Source organism: Equus caballus, chromosome 15 (genome assembly GCF_041296265.1).
Source record: "Equus caballus isolate H_3958 breed thoroughbred chromosome 15, TB-T2T, whole genome shotgun sequence".
Lineage (NCBI taxonomy): Eukaryota > Metazoa > Chordata > Mammalia > Perissodactyla > Equidae > Equus > Equus caballus.
Window position 1 is genome coordinate 10,180,775 of NC_091698.1, and position 17,629 is coordinate 10,198,403.

At 35.2% G+C, this 17,629-nt stretch overlaps 2 pseudogenes; both read left to right on the forward strand.

The window, feature by feature from the left end:
- On the forward strand, positions 6,409 to 7,370 carry OR7A217P (olfactory receptor family 7 subfamily A member 217, pseudogene; annotated as a pseudogene).
- Positions 15,878 to 16,799, forward strand: OR7A232P (olfactory receptor family 7 subfamily A member 232, pseudogene; annotated as a pseudogene).

A 17,629-nucleotide genomic window follows, 5' to 3' on the forward strand; every position in this document is an offset into this window, starting at 1 on the left:
CTAAAACTACCTACACTTGACTTAACACAGGAACACAGCCTTCCTACTCAAACTGATTCACAGACCAGGAACTGCAGCATCAGTACCACCTGGGAACCTGTTAGAAATACAGAGCCCCTGGGCGCAATAGAGACCTGATGAATCAGAATTCCCATTTGAAGTACAAACTTGGTATATGCACAACGATTAGAGAACTGCTGGTGTAGAACAGGTTTCTCACCTTCTTACTGCTGACATTTGGGGTTGGATAATTATTTGTCCAAGGTGCTAACCTGTGTATTACAGGTGTTTAGCAGCATCCATTCAGATATTGCCAGGCATTTGCAGGGGAGAATTATTTCTGGTTGAAAACTACTGCCCCAGTGTTTGAGAACTAGAAGCATCCTGACAAAATTCCAATCAAGACTCCATCCCTCACTTGGTTTATACCTTTAAGCAGAACATAGAATCCTTCTGATCTGTCTTGTGCATTATAGGATGCACAATTCCACGATGCCGAATTAGTTCATAAAAGTATTACCTCATACATTTAACTTTTGGAAAAATTAAATCAGACCATACTTTAAATGTACAAAACTAGAATATGTGTCTCATAATTAATAAACATTTTTATAATGAGGGGCTAAATGGCATCTCTGTATTTGTGATGTAAGTATGGGATTCCTAATTATGTTGTCAAAATTATGTAACCAAAGAGTTTAGTGTTTAAGTTTTTATATTAAAAAACAAAATTATCCCCCTTCATAAAGAGGAGAATAGTAGTTTTCTAGATATGTTAGGGTTTTGTCCTCACCACAATTCTATGCTTTTGAAGATCCAAAGGTCTATCAGGACAAATTCCTCAATATTAGACTTTTGAGGAAATTTGAACTCAGGGTTGTGATAAGGCACTGAGAGGTTTAGACCCCTGGAAGACAGAGAGTTCATGGAGAAGGAGTAATAAATCTGAGTTCACTTGACTGAAAGCCTATTCTCCTAGGATCAGCTAATCAGCAGGAATAATTGCCATTCTGTCCAGACCAGTGTCCCCAAGGGAAATCATGTACATAGAGGTTAGAGTAACAGGAGGGAAATGTGCCCAATAAGAAGACACAGGGAACTGTAAATATCTCTTCTTTTACAGTCCCTCAGTGTGTGCAAGCTTGGACTGGACAGGATATGGTTGTTTCTTTTTCACCCTAAATCTTCCTGGGAAACCAGTGCTTGACCCCTTGCTGCTGTCATATCTGAAGATAGAGCCTCAGTCTCTATGATCAACTATCCAGGGAGAAATTTGGACTTCCAAGAGAAGAACTTCTTCTCAGAGATCCCATCCAGGTGAGTGGGAAAGCCTGGTAGATGCTGCTGGAGGTCAAAGAGACTGAAGCCAATATCATCTACCTCAGGTCACCTGAAAGCCAATGCGACCTATTCCTGGGTCCAGAGATCTTTGTGGTTGTTTGCTTGCTTGATTAATAAATTAATGTATTTACTTATGATGCTGAAAAGAGAGGGGGGCATCTAACTTAGCAAGGAAAATGTCATTTTTTACACTTAAATGATAGTAGAACATAAGTGCGTGAGTCTTGTTAACTGGAGTAAAGAAACAGGGTATTTGATATGGACGGATGTACAGTGAAGTGAGGGCATGATCCATACCAAGGAATGCTCCCCAATACAACCTTGCAGCATCAGTGGGACATACGTTTCACAGTATACTCTCTTGCTCTGGGGTTTCACATTAGAAATGCTGTTTAATAGGTTAAAAGGGGTATGCTAATGAGCATTACTTAACAATTATTTTATTGCCTGTGAAGGCATATATTAGGGATTTACTTGCTCTATTGTAAATTGTCTGTGTGAGGCCTTTGCTTTTGTATAGTGAGGTCATAGTGTTTTTATTCCTCATTTGGATTGCATCCTGTCAAACAAAGAATTGTTCTTTCTGTCACCAACTGGCTGGTGCCATTTAGTTATTTAATGTATGTATAGATGTATTTGTGGGGAATGTATTGAAGTTTATAAATTGTGTGTGATCAAATCTAGCAGTCAGTTATTTCATGTTCTCTCCATTGCCTGTTTATTTTTTATTTTTACACTGAAATAATTGAGATGTGATTTCAATGTTCTTCGTTTATGAATCTTTGCTTTAAATAAAAATGATAGTAAAAGTTTTGCATCCATAGGGATAATAAATCATTCTTTTATAGGAGTCAATTATATTTTATTATTTTTGCATGCATAATTTTGAACATTTTATAGGGGCATAATTAATATATATGTTATATTAGTTTCAGGTATACAACATAATGACTAGATATTTGTATATATTGCAAAATGATCAGAACAAGTCTAGTAAACTCCCATCAACCTGTATAGTCACAAAATTGTTTTGTCTGGTGAAAGAACTTTGAAGATCTACTTGTCTAGCAGCTTTCAAGCACACAACACTGTGTTAACTCTGGGGACCATGATGTGCTTTACATCCCCAGGACTTAATTATTTTACGGTTGGAAGTTAAGCGAGTGGCTGAAATGGAGGAAGGGGTTAAAAGGTACAAACTTCCAGTAATAAATTACTCTTTATACATATTTCTGCCTTGTTTTCACATCTCTGGTATTTCACATTTTGCTTTTGGGCTGTTGGGATTGTATCTATTTCTAAAACTCACATCAACTTAGGCATTTGGAAGGCATTTATCATTAGGAAGAGTATTTTTTACCTTATGACTAGTGATAACCAATATCTTCCATAAAAAGATTTTAATCCATATATCTTTATATAAGATGAAATTATAACTTAGCTACTGCTTCTCCCTACACACATATGAAAACCCCTTGTTATATTATTTTATTTCCAACTCTTTGACAATTTAATCTTGAATTAGTGACTTATCTTGATGTTATTATTATATTTTATGTCTTTATATGATAGGTGCAGATTTTCATTCAATTTTGTTACATACAGTTGTTTTGGTACAACTATACTTAACCTCAATTCATTTTCACTGACTTTTTTCCATATTATTATTTTCAATTAAAATTCCTGATTCCGTATCATATACTTTTATACAAATGCATGAATAAAATCCCATGCACAACATAAATTCTGTCTATATTTTAGTGCAGTCTTTTTTTTTTTTTTTTAACTTCTTCTCCTCTTATTGTTCTTACTAATACCGCATGGACTTGCCTCCAATCAACTAGTATAATGACAACTCCTTAAGTGGCTGCAGAATATTTCATAGTGTGACTGTGCTACTCTTGCATGTGTTTCATATTCTTTATCATTACATTGTTATATCTATGCTACAAAATTATTTTGGAATTAAGTTCCAAGTGTGGTTATAACCAAAAGTGATTTTGTCTCCCAGGGGATATTGGGAAATATTTGGAGAAATACTTGGCTGTCACACAGAAAAGAGGTAGATGGGGGCCAGTGATGCTCTAACATCCTATAATGCATAAGACAGATCACATCACAGAGAATGATCTGGCTCAGAATGTCAATGAGATACCCTGAGTTAAAGAATACCTGTTTTTTTAACTAATTATAAGTATCATCAGATTGTTTCCCCAATGTTGCAACACTTTACAATTCTGCCATAAAAGTTGGAGTACTCCATTCATACCTGTTTAAAAGTTCTAACCTCAATCATTGTAATAGCTCTTTAGGTGTTTTCCCAGGCTGATGGGTGTGAAAGAATTTATTGGTTGTTTCCTAAACTGTCACCGAGTTTGCCTAAAGAGTCATATAGTTGATTACCAGTGTGATTGGCCTATTAATTTTATATGCCTATACATTATATGCATGTTACTGTACCATGTTCAGCCTTTCAAGTGACATTTGACAATTATTGTCAACCAACAATTTGAAAAACGTTTATGCCATAAAAATATTTTAACGTTTATTAATATGTCTGTCTTCATACATCTGAGTTTCTTACTGTTATTAAGATGACAAAGCTTCTTTATTAAGATGACCTGTAGACTTAAATATGTAGTTTTCTAGATGTTCACTGAAAAGTGTTGGATACTCATATACTGAGTATGGATATCCCTTGATTTCTTTGTAATATGACTGAGGGAGGGGAACACCTTCATTTTCTTCCACTTAGATATCCACTTTTCCCAGCTTTTACTGAACAATCCAGTCTTTCCAAATAAATTGAAATGCAAACTTGTCATACAGTAAATGTGCTTATATCCTGAAGCCTAATTCCTGATTTCACCAATAATAAGTGAGCAACTGCAACCTGTCATAATTTCTAGAAACATTGTATACTATATTCTTTTATGTCTATGCCTTAGCCAATTTAATTATTAACCTATGCTGATATCATTAAATTATTGTCACTTAATATCTTGTTTTGGTTAGTTTTTGATCCTACACTCAATTTTCTTTAATACAGTTGCTTTGAAACCATATTGACCACTCTGTTTTCCTTCTACCTGCCATTCTTTTTTTTTATAACTTCACATTTACTTACATTTGTTTCTATATAAGTGTGCATATATTTACATACAATGTGAAAATGTAAACATAAACAAACCAGGTGAGTTCCTTCTCATTTGGTATTTGCAATATAATATCAAAGACAGAGTGCAATGAAATAAATGTGTGTTTGACATAATATTCTCAGGCATAAATCATATGAACAAAGTTATTCAGTATAAAAGGTTGGAATTGTCATGGCAATTCAAGATTATATAGAGCATCGTCTGAGGAGGTCTTTGCGTGTTGGATAATGACCATAACCAGGACTAGAGTGTGCCTATTGGATTTATCAAAGACGAGCTCAATACCCAAAAGTACAAGAAAAACAAAGAAAAGTTGCCACATAAAAGAACTGACACAGGGCTTGTCTTATCTTCTATTCAAACATAGAAAAACCAAGTGGTCAAATAATTATAGAATAGGCGCAGAAAAAGTAACTCTTCTACTCCTTGATATTAAAAATATCCCACTTTTGTTTTATTTTTGTGTATATCCTTTTGTGAAGTATTGGTTTATTTTCTTTGGTTAGTTTCCAGGTATTCAATCTGTAAGGCATTTCACACCATAGATTTATCGCTACTTTTGCCTTTAGAACAAATTTACTTTTGCTCTTTCATTATTTTTGCTCAGCAAAAACAGTTGCAACTGGGATTGGAAAGGTACCAGAACCAAGGATGCTTTTTCTCCCTCACAGTCTCTCAGGGACCACCTGAGCTTATCAGATCTTTTTTGTTCCTCATGCCCATTTCATTTCTTTCTCTACCTCTATGTTTATTGAACAGATTGATTCTGTTTCTTTCAACACAGGGCAGAAACTGGAAATTCCATTATGGAGCTCCAAGTTTATTGTCCATGGGAGGCTTATGATATGACTATCTGGATACCATTTCTAAATTCTTTAGGGGATAGATACTGGATCAGGACGGCTTGAGTTATATCCACTCAGAGCCTAAACAGTGAGGGAGGGGGGAAGTACACAGAAGTAGCACAGATGAGGAGGCCTAGGTGTGCTGTTTTGTGTGTCTGCATGTGTGCATGAGCCTTGTGAACTGAGAGCAATCCTCACAGCAGGAGTACCTGGACTCATATACCCCTAGGTGACTCTTGCAATATAGGGGCCATAATTAAATCAAGATAAGGTACTAATGAGGGGATGCTTTAAAATTCTTGGGATGCTTTTACAACCATATTAATAAAGTGCAAGATTTGCATGTGTCGACAAGGGGCTCCCTGTGTCTAGAAGGGAGGCCACCTTGTTCCTCATCATTCTCTGCACCATCTCATTACTCCCTGCCTTGCTCATTCCCTTCCACACGCTGGCTCATTTTGAGCATTGATTCTCTAAAAACACCACCTTCCTCAGGACATTTGCACTGACTGTTCCTTCTGCCAGGCACACACTTCCCCAGACAATGTTGTATCTCCCACTCACTCTTCTTTCAGGGGTCTGTTTAAACATCACCTTGTTTACAGGTCTTGGCTGAAGTCCAATATAAAATAACATCTCCTGTCCACTCTCCTCTTTATATATGCTTTCCTCTCCATCATCACCTCTGCACCGTCACATTGTTATATTCTTATTTTTATTTTATTTAATTAGATTGTAGGCACTTTTGTTTTTCAGCATTCTATTGTCTGGAAAGTGATTGGAACATGGTCTATATTCTATATATATTCATCAAGTGCATGAAAGATACTTAATAAAACAGTAGTATACATTATGCTTGAGGAACAAGTAGACAGTGAAAAGGAATTGCTAAAGAGAAATAGCACTATGGATGCCTAATGGAGACCAGACCATGTAGAAAATATTGAAATTAATTTATTGATTCTAAAATACAAATGTAGCATTTTTCCTAGGTTACTGTTTGCTTGTGTGAAAATTAGTCATTTATTTATTTATTTTTATTTCCTGCTAGTCACTCCCAACAGATGGAACTGGGGAATGCAACACGTTTTTCAGAATTTCTTCTTCTTGGTCTTTCAGAGGAACCAGAATTACAGCCCCTCGTATCTGGGCTTTTTCTCACCACGTACCTAATCACTGTGATTGGAAGCCTGCTCATCATACTGGCTGCCATCTCAGACTCCCACCTCCACACACCCATGTACTTCTTCCTCTGCAAACTGTCATTTGCTGACATCTGTTTCACCTCCACCACAATCCCAAAGATGCTAATGAATATACAGACAAAGAGCAGTGTCATAACCTATGAAGGCTGCCTCTATCAGATTTTTTTTACATATTCTTTGCAGGATTAGATGACTTTCTCCTGACCGTGATGGCCTATGATCGGTTTGTGGCCATCTGTCACCCCCTGCACTACATGATCATCATGAACCCTCGGCTCTGTGGACAGTTGGTTCTGGTTACTTGGACCATAAGTATCCTGAATTCCTTGTTACGAACCTTATTGGTGTTGTGACTGTCCTTCTGCACAGACTTGGAAATCCCCAACTTTTTCTGTGAACTCAAGGAGATGATCCAACTTGCCTGTTCTGACACCCTACTTAATGACATGGTGCTGTATTTTGCAACTGTCCTTCTTGGTAGTGGTCCTTTTGCTGGTATCCTTTACTCATACTCTAAGATTGTTTCCTGCATACGTGGAATCTCATCAGTTCAGGGGAAGTATAAAGCATTTTCCACCTGTGTGTCTCACCTCTCAGCTGTCTTTTTATTTTATTCTACAAGCCTAGGAGTGCACTTTAGCTCTGCTGCTACCCACAGCTCACAGTCAAGTGTAGCAGCCTCAGTGATGTTCCCTGTGGTCACACCCATGCTGAACCCCTTCATCTACAGTTTCAGGAACAAAGACATAAAAAGAGCTCTGAAAAAATTATTTGAGAAGAGTACTATAAAAGTGACATTTGCCCTAGGTCTGAAGAAGTGCTCATGATTGCAGAGATCTAATCCTCAGAGTCAGAAACTTCAATTCTTTCATCAGATTGTGAGAGAAGAATTTACTCTTTCTATGTATTTCCTGGTGTTTGTTTAATCTTCTCTATTGAAATTAAGTAACTCACTTTATTAAGCTTTCTGATCTCTCTGATGTCTACTGTTGTCCTTTTTGTTTTCCTACTTTCTGAAATTTATTCCTAACCTTGAATTACAAATATGTGAAAATTCCCATTTACCTAATGGGACAGCATGGATTTTTAACTATAATTTTTTCTCAAAGGACATATATTATACCAAATTTTTATCCATTTGTTTTACTAAAAGAATAATCATGAGTTGTACTGCTGCTATGGTAAAAACCACACTTGGCAACTAAGGCCATTTATAAAAGTTTACAGTAGAAGGAAATCTGAAACCACGGTCTTTCACTTATATGTGCATTGATCCTTTGTATATCGCTAACTTAACTGCTCTTTCTGAAAATGTGGATGATAACAAATAGGGTGTTTTATAGTTGGTCATTGAGTTTTATTCTCCTCATTAGGAATCTGTTCTCTTATTAAGCTCAGTGTCCAAAATGCCAACCATAGTACCTATGGAACACTGATCATCAAATACACATCTCCAAGAGGAATTTTCATTGAAAGATAAATTTTAATGAACAGGTTAACCTATACGACCCTCGAGTCAGAGATGACTTTAAATATAATGGAGCAAAATTAGTTTTCATACAATGTATTGCTATGCAAAAATATTTCTTTTTCATGCTGAACATCTACTTATTGGTACATGAAGAATTGGTGTCCATACATAAGGTTGTTTATATATATGATTGAAGAATTGACTGGCTTTAAAAAATATTGTTTATTGAATTAACTTCCTGTTTCTTCTAGACAAGATCCAGTGCTGCTGATGACTCCTTTAGTTGTTCTAAATAAAATATTCCTCCACTGATAAATTTTATCATAACTACTAAAGGGGTGATGAATGATCATTATCAATATCATCCATTGTATATTTCCATTATGCTCAAGAATATATGCACCTTTATGATCAAAGAATGACACAAGACAGAGCTTGAATTCCTGTCCAGTCATGTGAATTAGAGTCTACAGTTTCCCTGAACAAACATGCATGTCTTTTCAACCGCTCCTTGTTACCTGGAGAGATGCCCAGTGAGACACTTTTTAAAACCGTTGTCTGAAATGAACTGAAATATCTATGAATATTGTCTTCAAATATAAGAATGAATTCAAAGAATAAGCAGCAGCAGATTATTATAATCGTCCTCACTTCTGTTAGCTTTGATTATTGTATCAGTTAGTTATTGCTGCATGATAAGCCATCTTTGAAGCAAATGAATAGATTGGATGGTGAGAAATTGGTGCTCTGTTGGTCTCCTCATGGGGTGATGGTGAACTGTGAATCTCTACATTGTTTCTGTGACTCATCCATGATGTTGTGTGTGGCCATGGTGCTCTTCTGTCTTGGACAAATATATAACCTGTTAACTCTATTTCTATGTGTATTTTTATCTTCTATTTTACAGAAAAAAAGGAGCATCAACTGTGAATTGCTGTAATTTACTTCTACTGTTTCTCTATCTGTAAATGGCATTTTTCTTTCTTTTCAGGTAGAAGCTATATCTCCTACCATTGCTCAGTGTGAATCAGCTGCCAGTGCTCCAGATCCCTCTTTGATTCATGCTTGATAATCCAGGATTACTTTTTCTTACAACTAATTTACTCGAGTTAATTCCATACTAGAAACTGTACATATTTAAAATGTACAATTTAATTAATTAAAGAAGGCATAAAATTATACAATATAAAATATACTGTATCTTTCAATTTGTGTATAATTCAAGAAAGTACTCAGTAAGCTTTAGTGGCTTTATTTTTGGTATTTGTTAAAAATTCAATCTCCCTGAGAATCACTTTCCTTGTTTCTGAGGGTAATGTGGGATGGTAAACATAACTTCAGGTGAATGTCACAAAATATAAATGAAATATGTCACTATGATTTTTCAGTCTAAAAGAGATGCTCAAAATTAAAGTTGGGTGTATATTCATGTGTCTTTGTATTTGTATACATTCTTATTTCAGACAAATATACTCACACACATATTTACACATTATTTAATAATTAAATTTAATAATTTAACAATACTTAATGAAACACTTATAATCATATTTTATGTGTGAATAAAATGAGAAAAACTTGGAGGAAATGGAAAAGAAAAGAATGAATGTTTGAATTAATATGAAATTAAAAGAATTTAGACACAAACATTCAAAGAAAATGTAATACATAAATTTAAGTGATGAATTACTTTTCCTACCTTAGTGCCTCAAAAGTGTCAAAGTCTGAAGCACATTTACAATTGTGCATGAGAAATTCTCTACCAGCTAAAAAGGATGAATATCTTCAAAATGACTTTAAATTTCTTCTTCTACATCACGTGGTATTACACAAAATACCCTTACCCAGTGGAAGATAAATGATTGAATTGAGAAACTTAATTTCAGTTTCCTAAACAAAATTTAATTGCATAAATGCATTTACTTCTTATTGCTAAAGTAAAATTACCACACTAGTAATTTAAAACAAATAAAATTTTACAATTCTGGAGGACAGGAGCCTGAAGTGGGCTAGAATCAAGATTTTTTCAGGTTTGGGTTCCTTCTGGATGTTATGGGGAAAATCTATTTCCTTATTCCAAATTCAGATTACAGCGCAAAAATGTAAATCTATCTCATAATTAATAAATATTTCAGAATTATGGACTAAATGACAGCTCTTACCTTGTATTATAAGCATGAAATTGCTAATTTGTTTTGACAAATGTATTGAGAAAAAGTATGTAGTGCCCAAGGTTTATATCAAAGGAGTTAAATTCTTCCCCTTAATGAAGAAGAGTATAGCCTTATTCTGTAGATATCAGGGGCTGTGTCTCTGCTACAAGTCAATATTTCAAAGATTCAATGTTTCTAATCCAGACAGGATATGTAGTCTTAAATTTGGAGAAAAATGTTTTATTGAGTTCATAATAGTTTACAACATTGTGAAATTTCAGTTTTACATATTTCTTGTCTGTCACCACACAAGTGCTCCCCTCACCCCCTGTGGCTACCACCCACCCCCTACCCCTGGTAACCATAGAACTGTTTTCTTCATCCATGCGTTTGTTTATATTCCACATATAAGTGAAATCATAAGGTGTTTGTCTTTCTCCATCTGGTTTATTTCACTTAGTGTAATACCCTCCAGATCCATCCATGTTGTTACAAATGGGATGATTTTGTCTTTTTTAATGGCTGATACAGATGGCTAACATACACATGAAAAGATGCCCAACATCACTAATTATTAGGGAAATGCAAATCAAAACTACAATGAGATAGCACCTTACACCAGTCAGAATGGCTATAGTTACCAAGACAAAAATGTTGTAGCAGATGTGGAGAAAAGGGAACACTCATACACTGCTGGTAGGGGTGCAAACTGGTGCATGTCCAAACTAGTGTCCACAGGGAGTAACGTGAGGGAAATGTGCCTAATGAGCAGACACAGGGAGCCGTAAATATCTCCTCTGTTGTAGTACCTCAGCATGTGCAAATTTGGGCTGGACAAGGCATTGTTGCTATTTTTGGAGTCTTATGTTTGGCTAGGAGACTAATGCTAAGCACCTTCCTGTGCCTTCTGTGAGTGGAGAGTTTCAGTCCCCATCATTAAGCATCAGGAGGAAGTTGACTTCCACAGGGAGATCTTCCTCTCAGAATTCACAGCTAAGTGAGTGTGAGAGCCAAGTAGATGTTGCTGGAAAGTGTCAGAGAGAATCAAAGTTGAGTGCATATATCTGAGGTCACCTGAGAGCCACCAGCCTAGGCCAGAGCCAAGAGATTGCTATGGTTGTTTGCTTGACTGATGAACTAATTTATGAATTTATTTATCATGCTACAAAGAGAAGTGAACTTTGAACTCAGCAATGGATGGGTGATTATTGACAGTTAAGGGAATGGAAGCCCAATTAGAGGAGGGAATGGGAGGCATAAAATGCTTCCAGTAAAATTAGAACATATCCAAGGAGTTTTGCAGTTAAAGGGAGTAGGAAAATATGATATTAAGTGTGAACGCATATCCAGGGAGGTGAGGGCATTTCCTTTTATTTCTAAAGTGGGGCATACTCAAAGGTGTTTTCATATTGATGAAAAAGGTCCAGACCAATGTATTGCTTGCAAATATAACTTTGCAACAATTTATGAGAAATTTATTTCAAAGTATCTTCTTTAATTCTGGGTATTCACATTAAAATTTTATTTAATGAGTAAAAAAGGATGTGCTAAATAGCTTTACTTTACAATTGTTTTATTACCTATGAAGTTGAATATATTTGTGGGTTAGTTATTTGTTTTCTCCATTGCAAATTGTCTGTACAAGTACTTTACAATTGTATAATGGAGTCAGAGTGTTTTTATTCCTGTTTTTGATTGTATTCTTTCAATCAAGGAATTGAAGTTTTTTTTCACCAACTTTGATGTTTCTCATTGAGTTCTTTTATGCATGTGTAGATGTGTATGTGGAGAATTCTGAGTGTTTCTTAATACTACGGGGTCAGATCCATCTCTAGTCATATTGAGTTCTCTCCATTGCTTTTCTATTTTTTATTTTTCTTCCTGAAAGAATTTAGCTCTTATATTCTTCACTTGCAAATCCTTGCTAAAAACAAAATTGAAAGTGACTGTTCTTCTGTATACTTAGCGCTAATAAATCACTCTTTATACAGATTACCAAATTGTTTTCACATCTCTGTTATTTCTTATTGGTTCTTTTACCTTTTGTGATTAGATCTATTTCAAAAAGTTGCATCGTCTTCAATATTCATCTAGAAGGCATTCTTATTTACACATGACTAAAGATCGCTCACCTTTACCTTCCATATTTGAAGCATATTTGAATCTATATATCTTTATATAGGATAAAATTAAAACTTATATACTGCCTCCTCCCAATTTTAAATACCCTTCTATTGTATTCTTTATTTCCAAGTATTTTGAAATTTTATCTGGAATTAATGACCTATTTTGATATCACTAAGTTAATATTATTTTGTGTCATTATAAAGTTTAGATTGTCATTCCATTTTGTTTTATATAATTGTTTTGAAAACATTATATTTAACCTAATTTTATTCTTCCTGACAACCTTTATTCCATGTTTTACTTTCTTTTAAAACTTGTCTTCCCATGTTATGCACACACACATGTTCAGACACTTGTATACAAATGTATGAATAGTATTTTGTGCTCACTATAAATATTGTTTATGTTTTAGTGTAGTTTTCTTTTTGTCTATGTCCACTCTTCTTTCAATCCTATAACACAGCATAGAATTACCTCCAATCATCTAGTACAATGCTGACTTATTATTTCGATGTCTGCATAACATTTCATGGTGTGGTTATGCTATCCACATTTTGAAAGCCTTACATATTCTTTCTCAAACATTGCTATTTTAAGATATATATAGAAATATTTTGAGATTATCTTAAAAATCTGGTTCTACACCAGAGGCAATATTGTTATTCCTGGGAACGTTGAGCAACGTCCAAAGACAAATTTGGCTGTCACAAGGGGAGTTGTCAGTAGAGGCCAAGGACACTCTAAACGTCCTACAATGCACAAGACAGATCCCACCACAAAAAAAAAATGATCTGGTCCAGAATGTCAACTGTTATTTAAAAAGTTTTAACTTTTATATAGTTCAGCATGTCTATCTTCTTACTTCTGATTTTTTTGTCTTAATTATGATGGATTTGCCAGCTTAAATCTTTATATGTAGTTTTTTCTTTCACACAGTCACCTAGAATGTACTCTTTCCCTTTACACTGAGGGCTTAAATCCCTCTGAATTTTGAAAGATGTGTGACATATGAACCTGATTAATTTTCTTCCAGATGGATAGCCATTTATGCCAGGTTTCATGAAATAATCAACCTTTACCCTCTAAACTGAAATACACCTTGGCATATATTAAATGTCTATATGTACTGAGACCTAATTTTTGATTAATTCAACCAATAGTAACAGAGCATCTGCTACATGCCAGAGAGTTATAGGTACATTCGATGTTATATTCTCTGATGTCAAGGTGTTTGCTAAATTAATTATCGATCCATGTTAATATTGCTCAATTATGGTAATTTTAGTTTTGATGCTCCATTCAATTCTGCATAATACATTTGCATGAAAACACTCTATTTAATTGGTTTCATTATCTCTGCCACACCTTTTTTTTGGGTGAGGAAGATTGTCCCTGAGCTAACCTCTATGCCAATCTTCCTCTATTTGATGTGGGATGTCACCACAGTGTGGCTTGATGAGTGGTACTAGGTCCATGCCCTGGATCCTAACCTGTGAACCCTAGGCCTTTGAATCAGAGTATGCAAACTTAACCACTATGCCACTGGGCCAGCCCCCTCTCTGCCAATACTTTTATTCATGTCTCCACATTTTCCTAAATTTCTCACTATATAAGTGTACATATATTCACATACTATTTTTTAAAAAAACTACAGTGAACAATGAAAGTGATGGCCCTGATCCTTTGGAACTTACGTTATAAAGGTGAAGTCACAGTACAGTAACATAAATGTGTATATGACATATGTACTCAAGCATAAAACTTATGAGGAAAGTTAATCAGAGTCATAGGATGAACTGCCTTGGCATGTGCAGAATTTTAGAGAGTATGGTCTGAAGAGGACCTAGCATGCTATACAAAGACCAGAATCAGGACTAGACTGTGTCCATTGCATTTGTCAAAAAATGACCAAAACCCGAAGCCTAGGAAAAACAAGAAAAGATACCAAATAAGAAAAGTAAAAGCGAATTTCCTCACCTCCTATAAGATCATATAAGTTCCAATTGGTCAAATAAATATGGAATAGTCACAGAAAAACAACTCTTCTGCTTCATATATAGCAAACCCAATTTCTGTTGTACTTTGTGTATTTCTTTTGGTGAAGTGTTGGTTTATTCCATAGCAATTTTTTTTCTTGGAGAGTTCATAATAATGTCACTACTTTTGTCCTCTGGTAAAATTTATTTTTGCTCTCTTAGCATTTTTGCTGAGCATCAGGGAGATATAATGAGTTGGAATATTGCAAGAACCAAGGATGCTTTTTCTTCCTCATGGTCTCTCAGGACCACCTGAACTATTAGATCTTTTTTCCCACTTACATTCATTTCATCTCCCTCTCTTATCTCTCTCTCTTCTTCTTTTTATTGAACAGATTATTTACTTTTTTAAAAATATTGAGCAGAAAACGAGAATACCAATCTGTTCTCAATTGTATTTGTCCATGGGAAGATTACTAATAATAATTTCAGATACCATTTCTACATTCTTAATAAAATGATAATTGATCTGGCCATCTTGAGTTATATCAACTCCTAGCCTACTCCCTGAGACTGAAGGTGATAAAGTCATGGTGAGAACACAGTCCAGGAAGAAATGGTCTGGTATGTGCATGTGTTTGTGTGTGCGTGTGTGTGTGTGTGTGTGTTTGTACCTTGTGGAATGAGGACAGTCCTCAGAGCAGGAGTACATGGTCTTATATATTCCAAGGTGAGTCTTATAATGGAGAGGGCAGAATTCAATCAACATATGATATTAAGGAGATCTATTTCAATTTAAAGGGTGTCTTTGCAACCAGATTTATAAAGTTTAAGGGGCACATAGTTTGGATGAGAAAATTCCTTTGTCTTGAAGTTTAATGAGCGGGGAGGCCACCTGCTCCTTTGAAATCATCTGACACCATCTTTGATCACTCTCTCTCGCATATTCCCCTTCTCACATTGTCTTCCTTTTTTAGACTTGAACAGCTGAAAGTGGTATAATCTTTATTACCTTTGCAATGACTGTTCACTCTGCCAAGCAAACACTACCCTACATATATTCCTGGTTCCTGCCCTCTCTTACATGAGGTTTCTGTTCAATGTCATCTTGTTTACTGGTCTTCTCTGAACACCAATTTAAAAATAACACGTCTTATCCACTCTTTCCTGTATACCTCCTTTTGTTTTCTTCATAGCACGTCACCATCAGACATATTATATAACATTTTTATTTGCTTATGTTATTTCATTGTCATTGGATTGTAGCAGCTTTTGTTTTTCAGTACTCTATACTCATCATTCCCTAGACAGTGTCTGGGGCATGGTCAACACTCAATACATATTCATCAAATGCATGAAAGATATCTTCAATAAAACAGTAGAATGCATAACTTCTTTGGGAAAATACTGAAAATGGAACAAAAATGCATAATCAGAAATGAACAGGGAATCTCTTAAAGACGACAGATCCATACACAAAATAGTGAAATTAATTTCTTGACTGCAACATAGAAATTGTAGCTTTCCAATTATGTGAGTAATGTCATTTATGTGAAAAGTAGTGCTATCTTCTTTTCTTTCCTGGTAGTCAATCCAACCACATGAAACAAGACAATAATACATGGATTTCAGGGTTTCTTCTTCTGTGATTTTCAGCGGAATCAGACCTGCAGCTTCTCATATTTGGGTTTTTTTCTGTTCATGTATCTGATCACTTTGTTTGGAAATCTGCTCATCATCTTGGCCATCTGCTCTGACACTGACCTCCACACACCCATGTACTTCTTCCTCTCAATCTTTCCCTTGTGGATATCTGTTTTACCTCCACTACCATCCCAAAGATGTGAAACATTAGATGCAGAACAAAGTTATAACTTATGCAGATGGCGTCACCTAGATTTTTTCCATAATTTTTCATGGCCAGACATCTATCTCTTGGTTGTGATGGACATGTGCCACCCCTTGAACTACATGGTCAACATAAACTGTTAGCTTAGTGGACTTTTGCGTATGATGTCCTGGATCATGAGTGTCTCAATTCCTTGTCAGAAACCTTAATGGTAGTGCAATCATGCTTCTGTACATATATGGAAATACTCCACTTCTTTTGTGAACTTAACCAGATGGTCCAACTTGCCTATTCTGACACTTTTCTTTACAACGTGATGATGTATTTTATATCCATGCTGTTAGGTAGTGGTCCCTGCATTGGTATATTTTATTCTTACTGTAAGATAGTTTCCTGCATATGTGGAATCTCATCTGCTGAAAGAAAGTATAAAGCATGTTGCAATTGTGAATCTCCTTTCACTTATCTCCTTATTTTTTAGCATGAGCCTAATAGTGTCCCTTAGCTCAGCTGCTACCCACAGTTTACACTTGAGTGCAGCAACTTCAGTGACGTACTCCATGTTCACATCCATGCTGAATCCTTTCATCTATAGTCTGGGGAACAAAGTCATAAAGAGGGCTCTGAAAATATTCTTTGGAATGGCAAGTAAAAAAGGGCCAATTTTCATAAGGCTGAAGAAGTGCCTATGATTGCAGGGCTCAATGCCTTAGAGATGGTAGTTATGATTCTTTCATCAGATTATGGAAGTAGAACTTGGACCTTTTATTTATTTCTTGGAATGTTCATTTTGTCAACTTCTCTGTACAATTTAGTTATTCACTTTATTAATCTTTCCTCTCTTTTTGATATCCAACAGCTATTTCCTTCATTTTCTCCATTTTTCCTAATTTATTTTTATAATTTATTCCTAAACTTTGACATGAAAAAAATCAGAAATTCCAATTTATCTATAGAAAAGTTTGATCATTGTTTCTGTTAGCAATTGCTGCATAACTAGTAAACCTATAATAAAATGGCTTAACATAATGTATTTATTATCACATATGATGGTATGGTGGGGAGTTGTTCTGATGTCTGTGGGCTCCTCATAAGTATATTATCAGCTAGGAGTCTCTACATTGTGTTTCTAAGACTAACGCATGAATCTCTGCATGGCTGTAATTGTCTTCTGTCTTAAACCAAATTATGGTCATTTTATTAATTAATATACACAGGTTTATCTAATTTATAGAAAGAAATAAATTATAAAATGAAAATTGCCTTAATTTAATTTCACTGCACCTATAACCATATATAACACCTTGCTTTCTTTCTAATTAGAAGACATATCACCCACTCTTGCTCAGTGTGACTCTGTGACCTGTGTTCTAGATTCTATGCTGAGTCATGCATCTCCAGATTTTTCCTTTCCACCAAGTTATTTCAGAATAACAACATAAAATAAACTGTGTATATTTAAAATGTGCAGGCAATAGAGCGAAGAGAGGCATTTTCCTAGGGT